The sequence below is a fragment of the Pelophylax lessonae genome (genome assembly GCF_965119305.1).
Source record: "Pelophylax lessonae genome assembly, chromosome: 10".
In the NCBI taxonomy this organism is placed as follows: Eukaryota; Metazoa; Chordata; class Amphibia; order Anura; family Ranidae; genus Pelophylax; species Pelophylax lessonae.
The window spans coordinates 163,080,375-163,093,683 of NC_138777.1; the positions used below are offsets into that span (position 1 = coordinate 163,080,375).

Below are 13,309 nucleotides of genomic sequence, written 5' to 3' on the forward strand. Positions count from 1 at the left end.
CTCTCCTCATACTCTGGCGGTCTAAGGTTCTTTGTCATCAAGGCCAATGCAGGGACCATAGCCAAGGCACAGAGAGAGAATCCACCAATGGAGCATGGGGGGAGTGCTGTGTGTCAACGGGAGCGGAGGATCAGTTAAGTAGAAATGCTCTCCCAGGCCTCCAGCCAGCTTCAGAACCCTTAACTTTCCACAGTGCCTGCCAGCTCCCATACAGCTCTTATAACCACCATTTAAAGCCTGCCACGAATATTACCATGGCACCGTACAGTGCTATTCTCACAGGAGGGGTAGCTATGTGTTGTGTTGTGTTAAAATTTAAGCAGCATGTTGCTTTCATTAGGCATCGATGTTTGTCAGCCACCTCCATTGATTTCAAAGGTAATGCTCTATACCTGCACCTTAACAGCACCTACAGCATTTAAAGCATGTTAACCACTTGCCGCCCGCCCGCCGTCAATTGACGGCGGAGCGGTGCGACCATTATCCTGGGAAGACGTCATATGACATGATCCCAGGAATGCAGGGCAGGCGCGCGATCGCGTGCGCGCCGCCCTACACTGCCGCTGTCGGGGTGTCCCCGGGACACCCCCCGTCACCGGCAGGGGGGAAACAGCCAATGGGCGTGGCTGTTTCCCACGTGATCGGCTGTGTTCCAATGACACAGCTGATCACAATGGAGGCGCCCGGGAGATGACCGCCCATGCGCGATCGGGAGCGCGCAGCGCGGTCATGTCGGTGGCACTGTGTTCCGTAGGAACACAGCTGTCACCGGCACTAGTAAACAGTCACTGACAGTGACTGTTTACTATGTGATCGGCTGTGAATCCATTCACAGCCGATCACAAAATGTAAACAAAGAGCAGTAACTCAGTGTTACTAGCTCTTCTCCCCTCATACAGTTTCCAGTATGAGGAGAGCAGAGCTAGAAATAGTGAGTTACTGCTCTGTACACCTGTACAAATGTAAAATCACAGTAAAATTACACTAATAAAGGTCCCCACACAGTCCTCAGCCCCCCCCCAATGTCACCTGTCACCCAACAGTCACCTCATCAGTGCCCAGAAATTGACACCCATAACGTTCACATTTGAGCGCAGCGATCGCGGGCAGAGTCACCGCGATTCTGCCCGCAATCCGGAAATCATTTCAAATTGCGGGACGCCTGTGCGTTGCCCGTGATTTGCAATAGCACCCCAAACGCTGTGCGATGTTGCCGCCATTTCCGCCTGCCGAATCGCGGTAACATCGCGCAAACATCGCATGACGCCCAAAAAAGATACAAGAGCTTCTTTGGGGCGTCATGCGTTGTTTGTGTGATGTTACCCCGATTCGGCAGGCGGAAATCGCAGCAACATCGCACAGCGTTTGGGGTGCTATTGCAAATCACGGGCAACGCACAGGTGTCCAGCGATTTGCAATGATTTCTGGATCGCGGGCAGAATCACAGTGATTCTGCCCACGATCCCTACGCTCACATGTGAACGTAGCCTAAAGTTCACCGGTCACCAGAGACTGCCATCAGTACCGCCGTGCACCATCGCCCGTCACCTGTCACCCATCAGTGACCATCGCCCGTCACCTGTCACCCCATAAATCACCGTCACCTGTCACCCCATCAGTCATCGTCACCTGTCACCCCATCAGTCATCGTCACCTGTCACCCTATCAATCATCGTCACTTGACACCCCATCAGTGATCGTCACTTGTCACCCCATCAATCATCGTCACATGTCACCCCGTCAGTGATTGTCATCTGTCACCCCATCAATCATCGTCACTTGTCACTTCATCAATCATCGTCACCTGTCACCTCATCAATCATCATCACCTGTCACCTCATCAATCATCGTCACCTGTCACCCCATCAGTCATCGTCACCTGTCACCCCATCAGTCACCTGTCACCCCATCAGTCATCGTCACCTGTCACCCCATCAGTCATCGTCACCTGTTTGCCATATACATGCAATCACTTACTGACCGCCTAACGACTATATGCGTCGGCCATTAAAAGCTAAATACTGGGGTTATGGCAGCAGATAGCTGCCATAACCCCGGTATTTTTTTAAACGGCGGGCGGTCGGCTTTCAGATAAGGGTGGTCCCAGTGGCGGATTCGCCGCGGAATTACCCTTACGGTGCAGGGGAAGAGGTGCCCCCCCCTCCTGCCGCGTCCCAGACGTTTTCCCAGCTTACCGGACCCGCCGGCAGCGGGGAAAACTATCCGGTCCCGGTGTTCCGTGAGAATTACCTACCCGTGAGAAAAACCTACCCCTCGTCACTTCCGGTTCACGGCACTGTATGGAATGCAGCGCTTACATTAAAACAGCGGGGCTGCAATACGAATCATCTCCGCTCGTGTGCCTGTCACTTCCTTGATCTCGGCAACTAAATATAAAAGCGGCGGCGGGTGTATGTAAACATAAATCACGGAGACGCCAGCCGCTTTTATATTTACTTGCAGAGATCAGGGAAGTGACAGGCACACGAGCGGAGATGACTCGTATTGCAGCCCCGCTGTTTTATTTAACCGCCGCGTGGGTAGGTTTTTTCAACGGTACACTGTGCTATTTCCATACTAGTGCGCATGCGCACTAGTCTGCTCCTCTGTTGTCCCTTTAGGTATCCGGCCCTGTGAGCATGCGCACTGCTGCGCTGCTCAGCTGTTCCTGGCCGGAAGTGACGGGGGGTAGGTAATTCTCACGGGGTAGGTAATTCTCACGGAACACCGGATCCTCAGAGACAGGAAGTCGAGTGAGGGCAAGATGGCCCTCACTCGACTCTATGGTCTTGGAGGACCGGAGCTACGTCAAAAGACCTAGCAACCGGTTTAAAGGGCCGCTTTTTTTTTTTGCTTTTTTTTTTTTCCTCTTTCAACAATTTTTTTTTTTTTTTTTGCTTTTTTAGTGTAGTTGTGAGGTGTGAGATCTTTTTGACCCCAGATCTCACAATAAAGAGGACCTGTCATGCCTATTTCTATTACAAGGGATGTTTACATTCCTTGTAATAGGAATAAAAATGATCAAAACATTTTTTTTTTAAACTGTGTAAAAATAAAAAAATAATAAATAAAATAAATAGGAAAAAAAAAATAAATTAAAGCGCCCTGTCCCCGTTAGCTCGCGTGCAGAAGCAAACGCATACGCAAGTCCCGCCCACATATGTAAACGGTGTTCAAACCATACATGTGAGGTATCTCCGCGATCGTTAGAGCAAGAGCAATCATTTGAGACCTAGACCTCCTCTGTAACTCTAAGCTAGTAACCTGCAGAAATTTTTAAAATGTTGCCTATGGGGATTTTTAAGTACCAATGTTTGGCGCCATTCTGTGAGCATGCGCAATTTTGAAGCATGACATGTTGGGTATCTAATTACTCGGCGTAACATTATCTTTCACATTATGGAAAAAAATTGGGCTAAATTTACTGTTTTCTTATTTTTTAGTTCAAAAAAGTGAATTTTTTTCAAAAAAATCGCATTTGGAAGACTGCTGCGCAAATATGGTGTGATAAAAAATATTGCAACGATCTCCATTTTATTCTCTAGGGTCTCTGCTAAAAAAAATATATAATGTTTGGGGATTCCAAGTAGTTTTCTAGCAAAAAAAATGATTTTAGCTTGTAAACACCAAGTGTCAAAAATAGGCCCAGTCTTAAAGTGGATAAATGGACAACTTTGTGTAAAGCGCTACTTGGATGTTAGGCCTATGTATGTGGCCAGGCTGTGAAAAAGTGTTACACATGTGGTATCGCCATACTCAGGAGGAATAGCAGAATGTATTTTGGGGTGGAATTTTTGCTATGTACATGCTATGTGTTAGAAATATTGCATAAATGGACAGCTTTGTGTAAAAAAAATGTGTTTTCATTTTCCTTCCACATTTTCCAAAAACTTGTGGAAAAAAATGACATATTCAAAAGACTCATTATGCCTCAAAAATTATACGTTGGGCTGTTTGCTTTCCAAAATGGGGTCATTTTATGGGGGTTTCCATTGTCCTGGTGCTCCAGGGCCTTCAAAAGTGCGATAGGTTGTCAGGAAATTATATGTGTAATTTATGCTCCTACAATGCCGGACGCTGCTACTTGGATGTTAGGCCTCTGTATGTGGCCAGGCTGTGAAAAAGTCTCACACATGTGGTATCGCCATACTCAGGAGGAGTAGTAGAATGTGTTTTGGGGTGTAGTTGCAAGTATACTTGTGCTGTGTGAGAGAAATAACCTGTTAATACGGCAATTTGTTAAAAAAAAAAAAAAAGAATCTTCATTTTGCAAAGCATTGTGGGAAAAAATTACAACTTCAAAAAACTCACCATGCCCCTTATTAAATACCTTGGAATGTCTACTTTCCAAAAAGGGGTCATTTGGGGGGTATTTGTACTTTCCTGACTTTTTAGTGTCTCAAGAAATGAGATAGGCCTTCAGTACATCTGGTGTGATCAAGTGTGATCAATTTTCAATGATTCGCACCATAGCTTGTGGACTCTGTAACTTTCACAAAGACCAAATAATATACACTTACTTAGGTTATTTTTACCAAAGATAAGTAGCAGTATAAATTTTGGCCAAAATTTGTGAAGAAAAATGACTAATTTGCAAAATTTTATGACAGAAACAAAGAAAAATGCGTTTTTTCACAATATTTTCAGTCTTTTTTTATTTATAGCACAAAAAATAAAAAACCCAGTATTGATCAAATACCATCAAAAGAAAGCTCTATTTGTGTGAAAAAAAGGACACAATTTTTGTATGGGTACAGTGTTGCATGACTGAGTATTTCTCAGTCAAAGTGTGAGAGCGCTGAAAGCTGAAAATCGGTCTGGGCAGGAAGGGGGTGAAAGTGCACTGTAGGCAAGTGGTTAATGAAGTATTTGTAAAGTGTTAACTGGGCATTGGAGGAGAGACAGTGGAGGCTCCTGTATCCCAGAATGCAATGAGAAACAATAGAAAACTAGGACAGAGCAGCTCCAGCCACTTCCTGTTTGTTCAGAGAAGCTGTGTGGTAACGCAATTTGCTTCTGTCTGCAGGCAAAATTATCAACCAGCCATCAGCACTGATAGTGGAAAAGCTTTTTGTGTCAACAAAGTTGAGCTGGACCAAGCCAAATGTCAAAGAGATCAAAGAATACAAAAATGTCTACTATCACACCACAACCTAACCACACCTCAATGTAGATCATTTCCTCCACATCACTTCCCTTTTTATAAACACAATGAAAATATGTTATAAGCACATCATAAACGCTGGAGGCACGTTAATGAGATTTGGTTCATTCTTCAAAATCAGCACACACGTGAACAAGCCTTTTTATACATTTATTCGGAGGTGTGAAAAGTGTTTAACACACGTGGTGAAAATTATTCTGCTGAAAATCTTCTCCAAAAAATAAGCAGGCCAATCCTAATTCCAAAATGCTAGTGTAGCACTTTCCCCTTGAGGACTGCTGAATTCTTCACCTTTTTTTGGGTCCCTCTGGGTTACCGTTAGCAACTGCACGCACAAACTTAACACTTTACTTTCCAGCTCAGTCAATGATCAGTCTAGAGGTTGTAGTTATTTTTGTTGTTTTATTTTAAATAGGGATGGAAGAAGGGATAGAGTGGGATACTCCAGAATTAAACTATTCACAGTTGATTAGGACTCCTATTTGAGGAAGCTGCAGATTCACCTTGCCACTAGATAAATTTAAGGTAAAGTCTATGTCATGAAACTTGATTGGACAACTATCTTCAGGGTACTCGCCTAGCACTCCCTTTCATTCCCCCAGTTGACACCCGTACTCTGATTACTCTACTCCGGGGTGGCTCCTTCACAGGTCAGGCCCTTAGACATGGTCCCCTGTACTCACGATACTGTTTTTCCAGGTTCTCCAGTGTCTCAACCCCTCTAGTCAGCTCTCCTGGACCTCTGGGTTCAGCTCCCTACTTCTGGTTCACTAGGCTGACTGCCTGTGACCATGTGCCACCAATGCAGAGGAGGAGACAGCCGTCACCCTACCTCTGGGACTCTGCTCACCAGCTAAAGACCCCAAGTACATGTGCTCCTGACTTTTATACCACACTCCAGAATGCACCGAGACAACCAGTCTGTGCCAATCACTGAGGCTGTATCAAAGCCTGTGTACCCATTGGTCAGGTTTTCTCTATTGTCCAATATGCCTCCCTATTGGACCAGTGTGAAACACTCCCTTAGACCAGATGAATCACACACTGAGCACTATGAGCAGACCTAACTCACAGATCCTGCTCTCTGTTAAGCAGAAGCAATATAGAATTCCTCTGCTGCTCCTCTGATAGGCAGACAGAGCCAAAACTATACTCACTCTCTAGCACCTACCTAGGAGTGTGCTACACTAGCAGGGGTAAGCTCGAGTCCCTGGTCTCAATAGGTAGCTAATTTAAATTCAGATTGGGCATTGGAATAGTAACTGAAGGAATAAGTTCCTAGTCATCCTAAGAAGAGCTTGAATACATGATCTCTAATCTCTGCTGCTGTTCATTATATCACTACAGCCCGCCTTTACAATCCCAGGCAAACTTAACAATTCTGTTATTTTGCCTTCTTTAGTGCTGCCTGTCGTATGTACAACAGTCTTCTCTGTCGAACTGGTATTTTGTTTTAGTTATCTACTTACACATCAGTTGTTGCCAGTGGTGCATGTCCAAGGACTTCCACTTAGGGAGTGTCATATAATAAAGATTATACCCTTTTTGGGGGTTCCTGGGGAAGGCTAGATAGTCCTTTGACCCTATACCTTGAAGAGTGCCACATATTGAAAAAACATACCTTCTTTTGGGGGTTTCTGGTAATGACTAGACGACCCATAGACCCCCATGCCGGGTCCTCCAGTGGCTGACACCCATAAGAGTTTGTTTGGATCACAGATCCCACTGGCCAGCCTCTACCTGATACCTTGCAACACCTGTCTTGCTGAATTTAGCATCAAGTAGCAAGATCATAAAGTCCAGGTATTTTTGAGACTTTTTGTTTATTTGGATGGTCCCTAAGCTCGTTAGCAAATTATAAAGCACCTAATTAGCTAATAGCATCATTGTCACCTTGAATACTGCCATCGCCACAGTACCATGAAAAATCCAAGCCCCTTTGGTGTTTTTCCCAACCCAAATCCCCTGGGTAGGTTTCCTTTAGATCAGTCCAAAGTATTCCTTTTCTTTGCTATCCATAGGGGCTCTAACTTTTCTACCTGGCTGAATGCTAACTGAAAGTAGTTTTTATTTGTCCTTCCTTCTAGAGAATGGGACAATACCCCTACATCTATTTTAAATTTACTTGCTCAAAAAAAAAAAAGATTTGATGTTAAGGTAACCTAGTGATCTGACCATAGCTATAAACTCTCTACAGACTCTCAAAAATCTAGTGCAAATCCCAACTTTGTGAAAGTCAGTGTTTGCATAGGGCTAAGGATTGTTTCCCCCATGTGACAATGCACGGCCCGATGATAGGTTAATGTATCATAGGAAAGGGGAGAATTGTTGATGTGTGCCCAATACCTTGAAGTACTATATTCTTCTAAGAGAGCAGACTCGGTATCCTGCATGCATTGCTTTGTCTTCTGCAGCCAGCTTACAGGTTCACACCTGAGTGTTTCTCAGCTCGCAAAACGCTCATCTCTGAAGTCTCAAAATGCCCAACAAGCAAAACCCCATTCAATTCAATGGCCCCTGTTCCCATATGAGTGTTTTTTCACCTGAAGCAAAATGCCTGAAGCTCAAAAAAGTACATGAGCTTCTTTTTTGGCAGATTACAAGCGTTTTTGTTAGATGTCAATGCCTGCTTCTAAACACCTGCAAAAATCGCCTGAAAAAAAACGCCTGAAAAACGCCAGAAAAACACCAGAAAAGACTATACACTGAGATGTAAATGAAGCCTAAAGTAGAAAATTACTTTTTATGCCCTTTGCTATAAATAACACATGACCCACAATACTTGTGCACAAGTTAAATTTAAACTGGTTGAAAACTCTTACATATACACAGTAAAGTGACTAGCATCAGATGATTTAAACAAATTAAACAAATCCTCCTACATAAGTTGTACCTGTTTATTGGCAATTTGGCAGTCATCCGTCCTTTACAGCCATTCAAAGTCCAGAATTTACACAGGATCTCTCAGCTCTGAAAAGCAGGGGGCGGGGATCTGAAGTCTCGCAGTGCAAGTCTAAGTCAGGAAAGCTATAAACCCTGGTTGGAGAAAGGGACACAACTGCCTTCACATAGTACATGAAGAACATGCAGAGCTGAGAATATCAGTCAAAGGCTGTGTGCTGGAGCTCTCCTCCCCCGTCACCTTTTTTTTACTCTCGGTATTGACAAAACCTGTCAGAAGTGACTCTTTCAGATAACAGAAAAATGAGGCAGCAGAGAGAAATTAGCTCAGTGCTTTTGCATAGAGAAAAGTACACAGTATGGAAAGTTGTGCTTTGTTTATTTGATGTCTGAGGTATATAATCCACTTAAATGAAATCACTAGTGTGGAAAAGCCATTTACGGTTGGTTATGCTTCACTACCCATTTAACTTTCTTTTCATGCCTGCTTATAAAGGCACTAAAGGAAATTGCAGAACATGCATTTATAGGTTGAGTGAATAAGCATGTACAGGTTGGGGCTAACAGGGAATCTTGCAAAAGTTTGATCCAATATAATCATGAGCACCATTATAAAATTGTATAAATACACAGAGTCCAGCACACTCCAAACGGCAACGAGACCTTGTCACTGATGCCTGGGGAAGAGGCCACTAGTGGCCTTGGAATATTTTGAATATTTGTTTTTAGATAAATTTGGTGTGCTGGTTGTATCCTGTATTGCATGATAAAACGAATCACATATAAAAATGATACAGATATGTGGTTGGGGTTAGCTGTAAAGCTGCGGCTTAAAGCGGAGTTCCGGGCACAAAATCAATCTTTTTTTTTTGTGCCTGTACGCTAGTTCTCCTTCACCTGAAAAGGAATTGGATAGTTAGGTTTTTTTTTTTTTTACTCACCTTGTAATTGAAGATCGAAAATACTCACCTTAGTGTACTTCCTCCCTCAGCGCCGCGGCTCCGCTGTCACTTCCTGTCTTGCGATGATTCCTGGGAGCTGAACGTCATCGCTCCCAGGAATCAATGCGACGGCACCGGCCCCGCTCGTCACTTCTGGGGCGACGCCACATTCCCCTGCTAAACAGCTTCTGGGCATGCCCAGAAGCTGTGGAGGAATGCGGCGCCGCACCGGAAGTGACGAGAGGGGCCGGTGCAGGCGCATTCTGGGAGAAGAGGACCGCGCCGGCTTCAGCTGCCCACAAGAGAGATGGCAACGCTGTGGAAGAAATTTTATAAGTGAGTTTTTCTTCTTGCAGGTAAGTGCGAACCAGGACAGATCAGAGGCTAGCCATTGTGGAATGTACTAGCCCTGACTGTCCCGGGGGTATGTTCACTGAAAAATATTTTCTGTGCCCGGAACTCCGCTTTAAAGTAAACAGGCAGGACAATGTTATTTCTTTTGATTTTCTTTTTCATTTAACCAATAGTCAGTAGTTAAAACTATACGTTGTTTTCCCAAAGCACTATAGACAGTAAGGGAAGACCAGAGATGTATAGTAACTAAGTAGAACTACTTCACTACTGTACTTAAGTACCGAAAGGCGGTATCTGTACTTTCCTGGAGTAGAATTTTTTTCTCCTACTTCCACTTTTACTTCACTACATTTTTTCGATGATTTCAATACTTCTACTCTGATATATTTTTTTTTTTTGTGCTGCATAGTTACTCGTTACAATTATAAAAATGACCACTGCCAGAACAGTAGATGGCAGGTTTCATGAAGTTAAAAAAAATGTGTATAATATCATGTGTAAATCAGCGCATACAAAAATAAATGCTACTGTATGTATAAATAAAATGGTCTACATATCTGCTGTTAAGGGGAAAGAGAACCTCCCCCAACCAAGGAGAGTCACAAGCGTACATAGACCTTTTTTCTGGTAAGAGGCTGATTTTGCTTTTTTCACTGGAAGTTGAGAGCACAGGTTTTGCAGTTTTGTTTCACTGGAAGAGTCTATTTGGATATTATTTTGCACTTACCTTCATCCGCCGGGTAAGGGGGAAATCCACAAGGTGGTGGGAGTCTGCACCTATTATTTGGAATAGCTCCTGTTTGATTCCTGCACCTTTGAAAATATATTTATCTTGTTTTGTCACATATATATGGTATTATGGCATTATATATATGGACTTTTTATTGACTTTGATTTCATACACTCTTCCTTTATTTCATTATTGGAATATATTGTTGTATATCACATTGGTTTATATATGATTTTGCGCACCAATAAGCTGTGGAGGAAAAAAAACATGCAGGGAAGAGAAGGAGGGATGCTTTAAAGGGGGAAGGGAGGGACATACTTTATCTGTTTTGTTTACAAAAAGTTACAGCCAAAGGAATTGTGATTGTCCTTTAGGGTAATCATTTGAAATAATAAAAAACAATATGATCTTCAAACTTTTGACTTCTTTCTTTAATAACTACATAACACAGTTTTTGTACTTGTACTTTTACTTTCAGTACTTGAGTAGCAAATTTTTTTTTAAAAAACTACTTGCAATACTTAAGTACAAAAAATGTTGAACACTTTAGTAGTTCTACTCAAGTCACTTTTTGATAGAGCACTTCCACTTCTACTCAAGTCATTTTTTGATCGAGCACTTGTACTTTTACTCAAGTATGGGTTTCGAGTACTTTATACAAGCGTGGGGAAGACACATCCAACACAATGCAATCCAGCTACAATGCAGGATTGACTTAGAGTTTGGTGCTACAGGAGTACCTCCTTAAACATCTGTCTGTATGACTCTTTAAAAATGGCTTTCCCAAAGGGATGCAGTGCTAGCAGAATGGTACACAAGGATGCAGACAAGTGGACAGCATCAAACATCCTTCCCCAACCAAGAGATGGTCTCAAGGAGGGTCCACAATTTTTCCCAAGCTATTGTTTTTCCTCTGGAACATGCTCATAAGTCTAAGACTATGCTTTCCCCAGCCAGTGGTAATCTACCCCTACCTCAAAAATTTCCATACTGTGTGCACGCCAAAATGAGCCAGCAGGTGCTATAAATAGCCTCTTTGAGTTCAAGATGGCTGCCCCAAACCTTGGGAAAGCTCTTTGTTCAATCATACACAGGCTCCCCCAATATGGCCACTGCAAACAGTGATTCAGTCCTCTGCAAGGTTTCCCCAGCACCAAATTTGAGCAACAATGTGATTGTTGTGTTCACTTCTGCCAGCTAATGCAGAGAGATGGGTACAGCGGAGGCTGCCAGTGCACCATCCCCTTACATATAGGCCCTCAGAGCTACATAAGAGTAGAAAGTATTTAAAGGATAGCTAACACCTCTTAGAACACAAAAAATGTGTAATAAAACTTTTTAGTTCTGTGTTGTTCAGGAAATCTTCTAAATCAGGGTTTGTTATTGCTTTAAAGTGCATCTCATTTATCGATTCTAGTGAATGGTGGAGATGCAGCTTTCCTATATTTTATAGAGAACAGATGCTTTTGTTAATGCATGCATTTTGTTACTAAAGGGATCAAAATTGTCAGGCAAAATACCCCATTAATTTTGATAGAATTCATCAAATACCCACACTGTTGCTAGGGAAACAGCACAAAGGATTTGATTAATTGCAAACAGTCAATGGCTGAAGCTTTAACTGGCTTACCTTTCATTTACAGCATGGCATCCCACAGGAAGGAATTGTCTGCTGAGCACAACATTTGACAAAAGCAAACAGAGGCCAAAAGAGTAAGATGCATACATAATATTCTTTTCCCTCTTCTGTTTGTTACTATGAATGCTATTTATATGAATAGTGTACAAGTAATCACTGGGTGTAGAATGTATCTGTGGTAGTGATGCTTATTTGTTCTGTTATTGTATATTTTAAGAGCTATATAAAATGATTACATAGTTCATTTATGTATTTTTTTACAAACACACCAGGATATAACATAATATAACATAGGCTTCCTAGCTTTAATATTGGTAAAGATGTCTTGTTTAGTAAGCCTGAGCCCTTCAATTTCTAGGCTGCAACCTAAGTGGAATAAATCATGTCATCGGTCATCGGTCTCACTGTATACTGTAGTGATTGACCAATATTGGTTTTTCGTTGCCGATGCCGATACCGATACCAATATTTTGGCAATTGAATATCAGTATATTTTTAGCACTTGACAGGTACTGTTATGGAGGGATCTGGGGGTCTAAAAGAACCCAATCCCCTCATCTGCCCTTAAAAGCATTCAAAATGCCAAGTTTGGCTGTTTTGAATGTAATATGTAGGATATCATGAGCACATGTATATAAACAATAATGGAGCCACATATTTATTATATCGTCGGGAACGTCGAAGTGAGAGCAATTCTAGGGCCATCATTTTGTAACATGCTGGTCAGAGCTTTTTATTTTTTATATTTGAACCTTTTTTTATATTGTACAGCTAGGAAAACGTATGTTGTATCTGTTATATTGTGTTGATTTATGAAAACCTTACATTTGGAAATGTACCATTGTTGCACTTTATTTATTGTTAGTTTATTTTTCTTTATTTTCTATAATAAACATTTTTTTTTGAACATAGTGTAGAGAAATTCTGTGACGAACACACATGTAATGTGGGCAGTGCCAGATGTAGGTGGGGCTTTGTGTGGATGTGGCATGAGTGTGGGCGGGGACACATGGGTCCCCATGATCTCTTATTGCCTGGGGGCCCCATGAGTTGTCAGTCCGCCCCTGGTGACAAACACGCATAGGGCAACCCATTCACTTCCCCACATGCGATACATAGAATTGCGTGAGAATCGCCCAAACGAAATAATGAGACGTAATGCGAGTTCCCGCTACAGGTAGTGTGTATGGTTCCTTAGTGAGTAGCAAAGCTCCTGGAATTGTACCTGATATGTATATGCATAATGGATAAGGAATAATTATTTGGCATGTGATTCTTTTATGACTGGATATTCCTTTTGAACATGTTACACTGAAATAAGCATATGGTGTTCCTAATCTGAGGAAAGACGTGATCTAAAGCTTGCTTATGGAACACATATTTTGATGTATGAGATGGATATTGCTTGTTAATTATTTAATTAACCACTTCAGCCCCGGAAGATTTTACCCCCTTCCTGACCAGGCCCTATTTTGCGATTTGGCACTGCGTTACTTTAACAGACAATTGTGCAGTCGTGCGACGCTGCACCCAAACAAAATTGACGTCCTTTTTTTCCCATAAATAGAGCTTTCTTTTGG

The 13,309-nt window shown here is 42.5% G+C and overlaps 1 protein-coding gene across 1 annotated transcript in view; it reads left to right on the forward strand.

Annotated features, from left to right (window-relative positions):
* The first annotated feature begins 11,683 nt into the window (after positions 1–11,683).
* Positions 11,684–13,309, forward strand: part of CCDC85B (coiled-coil domain containing 85B) — a 78,657-nt gene continuing 77,031 nt past the window's right edge. Inside the window, exon 1 of the mRNA XM_082270816.1 lies at positions 11,684–11,803. The gene's annotated coding sequence lies outside the window, so the exon portion shown is untranslated. The remainder of the gene's footprint in view (positions 11,804–13,309) is intronic.